Raw genomic sequence first — 9,226 nt, 5'->3', positions numbered from 1 at the left:
TCTTGTCTACAAACACATTACTTTCGCTGCAGTCATATACCTTACCGGTTGTATTCTGAAGTGAGACATTTATAAACATTCAATGGCTACCAAACGTTTACGTGACAGCGGTGCGTTGTCACCGAACCTGCGCCGGTAACTAACCATCGACGAAATCCTCAGGCTTGCAGCTTGCCTCAAACCAGGGAAGGCCCCTGGTCCAGACAGCGTTCCACATGAGGCTCTGAAGGCAGCAATGCAGGTGTTTCCATCGGTGTTCCAGGCCATTCTCCAAAGCACTCTGTCGTCTGGCCAGTTTCGGTCGGAGGTTCAGAAGGCATCGATAATGGTAGGCTCAGAACGCATTGTGTCTGTCAGGAACCTGAAGTATCTTGAGGTTAAAATCGACGACCGACTGAGATTCAAGGACCATCTCGAGGAAGCCTGCAGGAAGGCTATGAACACCGCGAACGCATTGGCATCGTTTACGCCAAACGTAGGGGGACCGAGCAGCAGCATCAGGTCTCTTCATGCCAACGTAGCCACGTCCATGTTGAGAAATGGAGTGACTGTTTGGGCGTACATCCTGGCTGAAAAGCAGCATCAAAATGCTGTGAACAAGGTGTACAGCCGGTTGGCTATGCGGGTTGCTAGTGCGTACCGTACCATCTCGTACGAAGCGGTATGTGTGATTGCGGACATGATGCCGTTGTGTATCATCCTCGAGGAGGACCGGAAGAACTTTCGGCAAGCACGTTCGGGGGAACCACTCACCGCAGCAGTGAGAGCGACGAACAGAGCTGCGTTGATGGAGAAATGGCAGAACACTTGGAGCAACGCAACGAACGGGAAGTGGACCTTCTCGTTGATCCTGGATGTGACATCATGGCTGGATAGGAAGCACGGTGACGTTACGCAGTTTCTGTCCGGTCACGGCTGCTTCAGGAGCTACCTACATAGGTTCCGGCACGCTTCCTCGCCTCGGTGCTCAGCGTGCGTGGACGTTGATGAGACGGCGGAACACGTCATGTTCCACTGTCCAAGATTCGCCGAGGAGCGTCAGCAGCTGAGCAACATATGCGGAACGGAGGTATGCCGGTCGAACCTGATGCAGTTGATGTTGCAGAGTGGTGATCTGTGGGAAGCCACAGCCACAACGATGCGTCTGATCCTGGTGGAATTACAGCGGAAGTGGAGGGCGGACCAGCTGAATGGTCGCGCCTGAGTGTTCAGTGTTCAATGTTGGAATGTCTGTACAGTGAGCGTCCGTAAAATGTGCGTGTTCGTGAGTGTTATTGTTGCTAGCGCGTATCCTACGTAGACTGAATGCCACAGCACTTCCCCTCCCACGAAGTAATACCGCGAGGTGATCCCGTGGGAGGGTGCAAATAGAGTCCAAGGAGTTTTTTCGAAACAAAACAAAACACACGCACACACAGTATAGTACAGGTACACTAGGAAATACAATACAAAGCATGGGGTGTTCAATGCAAGAAACCCGTATGAGCCCAACATTCAACAAACATGCCCAAATGTAACAGTTGTTGAACTCTAAAATTCCATGCATTATATCAAATGAAGATTGTTTGGTTTCATCAAATTTGAATTACGTTAACGGATTTTTTGAATAGTTAAGTTTTGACAGATCGCTCGGAACGGATCTATTGGTAGTTTTCGTTAAAACGATAAACAGCCCAGCATGCAAAAGACAGCCGGACGGGCTAACATTGTCGATTTACGCTACAGAGTCTAAGAGTGCACGTGTTTTTAAGGCATTTTACTGCATTATGGTCAGCAATTTTATCTGATATGACTTTAAGAAGATTTTACCTAATTTTCCTAACGTTTTATTAACATTCAGACGATTTTTCAACATTTTGCAAGTTTTAGCCCACCTTCGGGGGCATTGCTATTGTTGATGTTGGTACCTTGGGCATCATATTGGGTGTCACACCGTCATCAAGAAGAAGAAGAAGAAGCACACGTAAACAACACGAGTGAAGCCGCTGCAGAAACGAACGAGTTTTATCTGCAATTATATAAAATGCAGTTGTTTACATGCAGAAAATAACAATGAGGAGTCTTCTGCATCTGCTACCATAGCGAAAAAAGCGTTATTCGCACATTTATCACCGTCATGTTCGTGCAACCGGTACCACCGTCATGATCATGCTGCGGGCAGAACCAAAGGAATGAAAGAAATGAACGTGCTTTTTTACCATGATTCAGGTCCATCTTGTACTAGAAGAGGGTCCTTAACCTTTAGATGATCCTTTTACATCGCACAACAGCTCCAGTGCCATCTCACAGTGGTTAAAATGGGTTACAATTTTCATCACCGCATCCGGCCTATGAATGTGCATGTGATATTTTTTGTCATGAAAGGTAAATTATTATCGCACGTTTGGTTGCAAGCAGAACTCTTGTTATATTATATTTGCCCCTCTGATGTATTCACAATAGTTTACGCTACGATCACACGAAAACAAGACGAGACAAACTCATGACGGTTTGATGACGGTAATGATGATGCTGTTCCACTGGAATCAGTGTCCGAAAATGCATGTAAAATAGAGACTATTTATACCTTCATTAAATTCAGGAAACACTTTTCGCTGAGGCCGAGGCTTCAACGAAACTAAAATACATACCGACCTTTAACTGCACCATCAATTTGGTGCATTTAGCGCAAATTCATGACGAAGACATACACAGCAGTGCATATTTTGCTTGACTCCATCATGGGTGCTTTTATAGCCCTATATTAGCCCCCAATTCAACACAGACGTAAAAGACAAATACATAACACATTAGAGATTCAAACACATACAATACGAGTTCGATTCTAAATATAGACAGTAAAATGATTGGGGGATGCATAGAAGAAAAAAAGAACTGGTAGGGAATGGTGGGAGAGGGGCAGGATGGAACCGAAAATTTTGTTTTTGGCAGCGTTGCCAATTTTTTGGCTACTGCAAATGTCAAAACCTGCCTTAGCCATCGTTATTCGGGCGCCCGACGGTACCAATTTCGGGCGCCCTTTCGTGTGACGTTTGGAGCTTGGGAGGATTTAACCTTCGTTATAAACGGTTGATCCGAGCCAGGAGAAAGCAGTTTCAGTTTGAAGCTCAGGCTAGAAGGACGCATTTGAATAAAGTAACTTTCCTGTAAAACACAACGTAGGGTAAAATAAAGAAATCCCGAAGACAAACAAAAATCATACAAGCACAATACACCTTCACAATCTTCAACATACTCAAATTATTTGCTTGAAATATGCATGTTTTGTTAATATTATATGCTGATAAACTGATTTATTACAAAATTTTACTAGGCAAAGTTCGTATATCACAGTGAGTCATTGAATGTTACATGTGAAAAAGTTGGGTTTTCATACACAAAAACACCATTAAAAAATACTATATTAACTTTACAAAAAAAGTTATTTAAGTTCCTTAAAAAAGTTTTAAGTTTAAGTTAATAACAAAAAAAGTTATTTAAGTTAGAAAGCCCTTAAAGCAGGAGTAAAAAGCGCTCCCGTGCTGCACACGCCGATATCATCTAAGAGAGAACGAAACGTCCGATCGCCAGAGAACGCCGAAGAAGGACTGAAACGTGCGAAAAGCGATATTGCCATCAGTCATGCTAGGGAAAACGCTATTCCCATTGCAGTTAGAGGGACTCAAAAAGAATTATGGAATGTTGTCTTGAAGAAAGGCAGCAAGAAGGTGCTGCTAGCAATCGAAGAAGCCAACAGAGGCATCGTAAGGAAGAGAATCCTGAAGAGACTCAGGCTTGCTGCGATCCTTGTAACGGTTAACGATGCCCAACGATACCCATGATGAGATCTTGCGGAAAAAAAAGGCTCATCCGGCTCTAAAATCTTTAGGCGAGAACGTTACCAAAGTTCACCGCAAACGGACTGGGAGCATTTTGTTCGAGCTAAAGGAAGGAAAAGGTGTGATCTTCGAGGAGCAACTGCAGAAGATAGTGGGTTCGGCAGGCCAGGTGAAAGTGTTGAGCCAGCTAAGCATGATCGAGTGTGGGTACATTGATGAGGCGGTACTGAAAACGGCGAAAGAGTTACACCTTTTCGTGAAGAACCGCCACAACATCCACCTCGAAATAAAAAGGATGATGGTCAAAACCCTGTCCGAAATCAGGGGTGTAGAAAGTGAACTCCTCGCGTGGAAAATGCGAGCTGAACGTGCTTGAAAAGGCACTCGGTGAGGCTGGTGCTACCAGCGGCCGTCCCATGACACCCATGCTCACGGGGCCGACTAAGCGCGGGAGGAACGAGAGAATGCCAGAAGCAGAAGAGGGGCAGAAGAAGGCGAGAAACGATGGTTCCGTTACACTGAAACCAGCGTCTTCTTCTAACGAGACGTGGACCACGGTGGTGAGAAGGAAACCAAAGGCGTCGAGTGAGAAGCCAACGGAGAAACCGAAACCTGCGCCCAAGCCGGCGATCCAAGCACGACCGAGGAACGAAGCCATTGTTATCGGCTTGAAGGAAAAGCAGACATATGCTGACATCCTGCGGAAAGTGAAAATCGACAGGACGCTCCAGTCGCTGGGAAAGCAGGTTTCGAAGATCAGGCGCCCGAGAGAGGGCAACATGATCTTCGAATTAAAGAAGGAGGAGTCAGTTTGCGGAGGAAACGTCAAAGACCTCTTGCAGTCTATAGTGCATAAAGCCGGTCAAGTCTCTCTTCGCGGTAACCTCGCGACTGGTCCATCGACTGGTCCATCTGTCGCGTCCGGATCCTCCCGCCAAACAGAAGCTGCTGGGAGTTCGATCACATGCAGCGTGACTGTAAAGGCCCGGACAGACGGGAAAACTGCCTGCGTTGCGGAGAAAAGGACCACCAAGCACGCACGTACACCAAAGCTGCCGTTTGCTTGATATGTCCACCGGGTAACGATGGACATCAAGTCGGAGGAACATATTGCCTGGCCACAAGAAAGATATGGAAGTAGTCCAAGTCAACTTGAACCACTGCGAGGCGGCACAGGATCTCCTGTGGCAAGCAACGGTAGAGGAAAACGATGATGTGGTTTTGTTATCGGAGCCATACCGAACACCAATCGGAAGCAGCAACTGGGTGTCGGACAAAACGAAAATGGCAGCTATCTGGGCAACGGGAAAATTCCCGACACAAAGGGTTGTATCCTGTGCCTTGGAAGGGTTCACCATCGCTGAGGTGAATGGAGTTTACTTCTACAGCTGCTACTCACCCCCGAGGTGGGACCTGGAGAAGTTTACGGCAATGCTGGACAACATAGTTGCGGAGCTTCGCGGGCGAACTTCGGTTGCCATCGGTGGAGATTTTAACGCCTGGGCAGTTGAATGGGGAAGTAAACGGACTAACAGCAGGGGAGACGCGGTGCTCGAGAGAGCATTGGATTCGCAAACAGCTTGGCGCTGCTGATTACGTGCACCACCCCGAAGGATTCGGCCCGGAAGGCTGAAGAGGCGATCAATGTTATCTTACGGCGGATGGAATCCTGAAAGCTGGAACTAGCCCCCGCGAAGAAGGAGATCCCGTTGATCTCGAATCTGAAAGCTCCGAAATAGATTATCGAATGGAGCTGAAAGGTTTGCTAAAGAAGTTTTGCCTGACGGGGGATAAGTTCTGCTTGAAGCGGTTCTTGGTCAAGGTCTTCGATTCCTGGGAACGATAAGCACGAGAACAATATATGAAAACAGTCGTATGGAGACCAAGAAACAGTTGAGGAGAATTTATGATACTCAGAATTTAAAGTCAACGAAGGACAACTTCGGCAATATAACGCTACACCTAGCGCTCAAATTTGGGTTCGCACGAAAATCTTTGACAAAATAGCACGGTTACTACTGTGCCAACGGTATTCCTATTTCAAGATGCACAACATTGATATGACGTCTCCAGTCGTTCAAGTACAAAGAGCGAATGGAATGTGGTCTAATGCATAACGTGTTGTGAGCAGTACTAATTAAAATGTACGCACCAAAAAGCGTCACTTCTTACGTAGTTATGTATGTACACCACCAAGCGTGCTAAGTGCATCGGAAGTGTCGCACAGCAAACTTTAATTTGAATTCTCGCCGTTGTAAAACCGAAAATTGTTACGAAATTTTTTATACATATTTAATTGGTTCTGAATTAGAAAATTACTACGGCATGGGGGAAATTAGGAAACGGAAATTATTTTTGAGGTTGATTTTTAGTAAAGCTGCGAATATTTCCAAAAAATATTGACTTGGAGTTAAAACAACCACTGGAATGATATTTATTTGTGTAATATTGCAACGAATAAAATGTTCCCTACGAAACTCTTTAAATGTAATGGTTTTATTTCTTTAGAACGGCGTATCGACTTATTTAATCACGTAGCCGGATAGTCAGTCCTTGCTATGGACGATGTCGTGCGCTGGTGAATATATAGCTCTTCAAACCATGCTTTGCAATATTGTGATAAGTTGTTTGTTTTCCATTCTGAGCTGCTTCACTTCTCCTCGAAGTTGTTTTACGTCCTCCCTGAGTCGTTTCATCTCCTGCAACACCACCTCGTTCGTATCGTTGTTGGTAGAAGAAGAAACTCTGGATGGACCTTTGCGTTTTCTCTGTTTTATGTTTGCGGTTGGCTGTGGTGGTTCAGGCAAAACGGTGTTCTGACAAGGCTGTGGTAGTCGGAGTTTTGACGACGAAGGCTGCTGGAGTTCTTTTGCCGAAGCTGGGACTAAATGCGGAGTTTCAAGGGACGGCAACTGGATGTTCGATACAGCTTGAACACCCGTGTCGACGAAAGCAGTTTCCTGACTTTTATCGAGATGGAACTGGTTAGCTGAAGAATACATCTTTACCGACTTGTTAGCTTGTCAAGAGTCTTGCAAGTAATGAATAAGATGCGTACTTCATCCTGTCTTAATATACTCAAATTTTATGCCTAATAACTTACCTGTACTGCATATTGGAATGGGTATATCTGTACATTGCCCGTTATGAAAATTGCAACTTTGTACCCTAATTCGATGCTTTATCATAGCTCAGACATATTGTCAAGTGTCTTTCAAGTGGGTGTGTCTTACCCAAAGTAATATTTTTGACTATACCTGCGCTTAGGTGAACATTTCTTACATAACGTAGTGCAGAGGTAAACATACTAAAGTAAAATTTTGTGCATATGTATGTATGTATAACTTGTACGTAGTAGCATTAATTTTGTACAGCATGCCAAGAATGTTTTTTACCTCGGGGTAAGAATTTTGCATAAACTGTTTGATGGCTTGTTACAGGTATTTCTTTAACCTGCTTATTTACACTGGTGGTCTTGTCTACAAACACATTACTTTCGCTGCAGTCATATACCTTACCGGTTGTATTCTGAAGTGAGACATTTATAAACATTCAATGGCTACCAAACGTTTACGTGACAGCGGTGCGTTGTCACCGAACCTGCGCCGGTAACTAACCATCGACGAAATCCTCAGGCTTGCAGCTTGCCTCAAACCAGGGAAGGCCCCTGGTCCAGACAGCGTTCCACATGAGGCTCTGAAGGCAGCAATGCAGGTGTTTCCATCGGTGTTCCAGGCCATTCTCCAAAGCACTCTGTCGTCTGGCCAGTTTCGGTCGGAGGTTCAGAAGGCATCGATAATGGTAGGCTCAGAACGCATTGTGTCTGTCAGGAACCTGAAGTATCTTGAGGTTAAAATCGACGACCGACTGAGATTCAAGGACCATCTCGAGGAAGCCTGCAGGAAGGCTATGAACACCGCGAACGCATTGGCATCGTTTACGCCAAACGTAGGGGGACCGAGCAGCAGCATCAGGTCTCTTCATGCCAACGTAGCCACGTCCATGTTGAGAAATGGAGTGACTGTTTGGGCGTACATCCTGGCTGAAAAGCAGCATCAAAATGCTGTGAACAAGGTGTACAGCCGGTTGGCTATGCGGGTTGCTAGTGCGTACCGTACCATCTCGTACGAAGCGGTATGTGTGATTGCGGACATGATGCCGTTGTGTATCATCCTCGAGGAGGACCGGAAGAACTTTCGGCAAGCACGTTCGGGGGAACCACTCACCGCAGCAGTGAGAGCGACGAACAGAGCTGCGTTGATGGAGAAATGGCAGAACACTTGAAGCAACGCAACGAACGGGAAGTGGACCTTCTCGTTGATCCTGGATGTGACATCATGGCTGGATAGGAAGCACGGTGACGTTACGCAGTTTCTGTCCGGTCACGGCTGCTTCAGGAGCTACCTACATAGGTTCCGGCACGCTTCCTCGCCTCGGTGCTCAGCATGCGTGGACGTTGATGAGACGGCGGAACACGTCATGTTCCACTGTCCAAGATTCGCCGAGGAGCGTCAGCAGCTGAGCAACATATGCGGAACGGAGGTATGCCGGTCGAACCTGATGCAGTTGATGTTGCAGAGTGGTGATCTGTGGGAAGCCACAGCCACAACGATGCGTCTGATCCTGGTGGAATTACAGCGGAAGTGGAGGGCGGACCAGCTGAATGGTCGCGCCTGAGTGTTCAGTGTTCAATGTTGGAATGTCTGTACAGTGAGCGTCCGTAAAATGTGCGTGTTCGTGAGTGTTATTGTTGCTAGCGCGTATCCTACGTAGACTGAATGCCACAGCACTTCCCCTCCCACGAAGTAATACCGCGAGGTGATCCCGTGGGAGGGTGCAAATAGAGTCCAAGGAGTTTTTTCGAAACAAAACAAAACACACGCACACACAGTATAGTACAGGTACACTAGGAAATACAATACAAAGCATGGGGTGTTCAATGCAAGAAACCCGTATGAGCCCAACATTCAACAAACATGCCCAAATGTAACAGTTGTTGAACTCTAAAATTCCATGCATTATATCAAATGAAGATTGTTTGGTTTCATCAAATTTGAATTACGTTAACGGATTTTTTGAATAGTTAAGTTTTGACAGATCGCTCGGAACGGATCTATTGGTAGTTTTCGTTAAAACGATAAACAGGATTTAACCTTCGTTATAAACGGTTGATCCGAGCCAGGAGAAAGCAGTTTCAGTTTGAAGCTCAGGCTAGAAGGACGCATTTGAATAAAGTAACTTTCCTGTAAAACACAACGTAGGGTAAAATAAAGAAATCCCGAAGACAAACAAAAATCATACAAGCACAATACACCTTCACAATCTTCAACATACTCAAATTATATGCTTGAAATATGCATGTTTTGTTAATATTATATGCTGATAAACTGATTTATTACAAAATTTTA

At 45.6% G+C, this 9,226-nt stretch overlaps 1 pseudogene; it reads left to right on the top strand.

The window, feature by feature from the left end:
* Window positions 1–4,949: 4,949 nt before the first annotated feature.
* LOC128302703 (uncharacterized) lies at window positions 4,950–8,495 on the top strand (annotated as a pseudogene).
* The last annotated feature ends 731 nt before the right edge of the window (window positions 8,496–9,226 follow it).

The sequence above is a fragment of the Anopheles moucheti genome, chromosome 3, assembly GCF_943734755.1.
Source record: "Anopheles moucheti chromosome 3, idAnoMoucSN_F20_07, whole genome shotgun sequence".
Taxonomy (NCBI): Eukaryota; Metazoa; Arthropoda; class Insecta; order Diptera; family Culicidae; genus Anopheles; species Anopheles moucheti.
The sequence above is the reverse complement of the archived record's forward strand: the minus strand, read 5'-3'. Positions and strand labels throughout refer to the sequence as shown.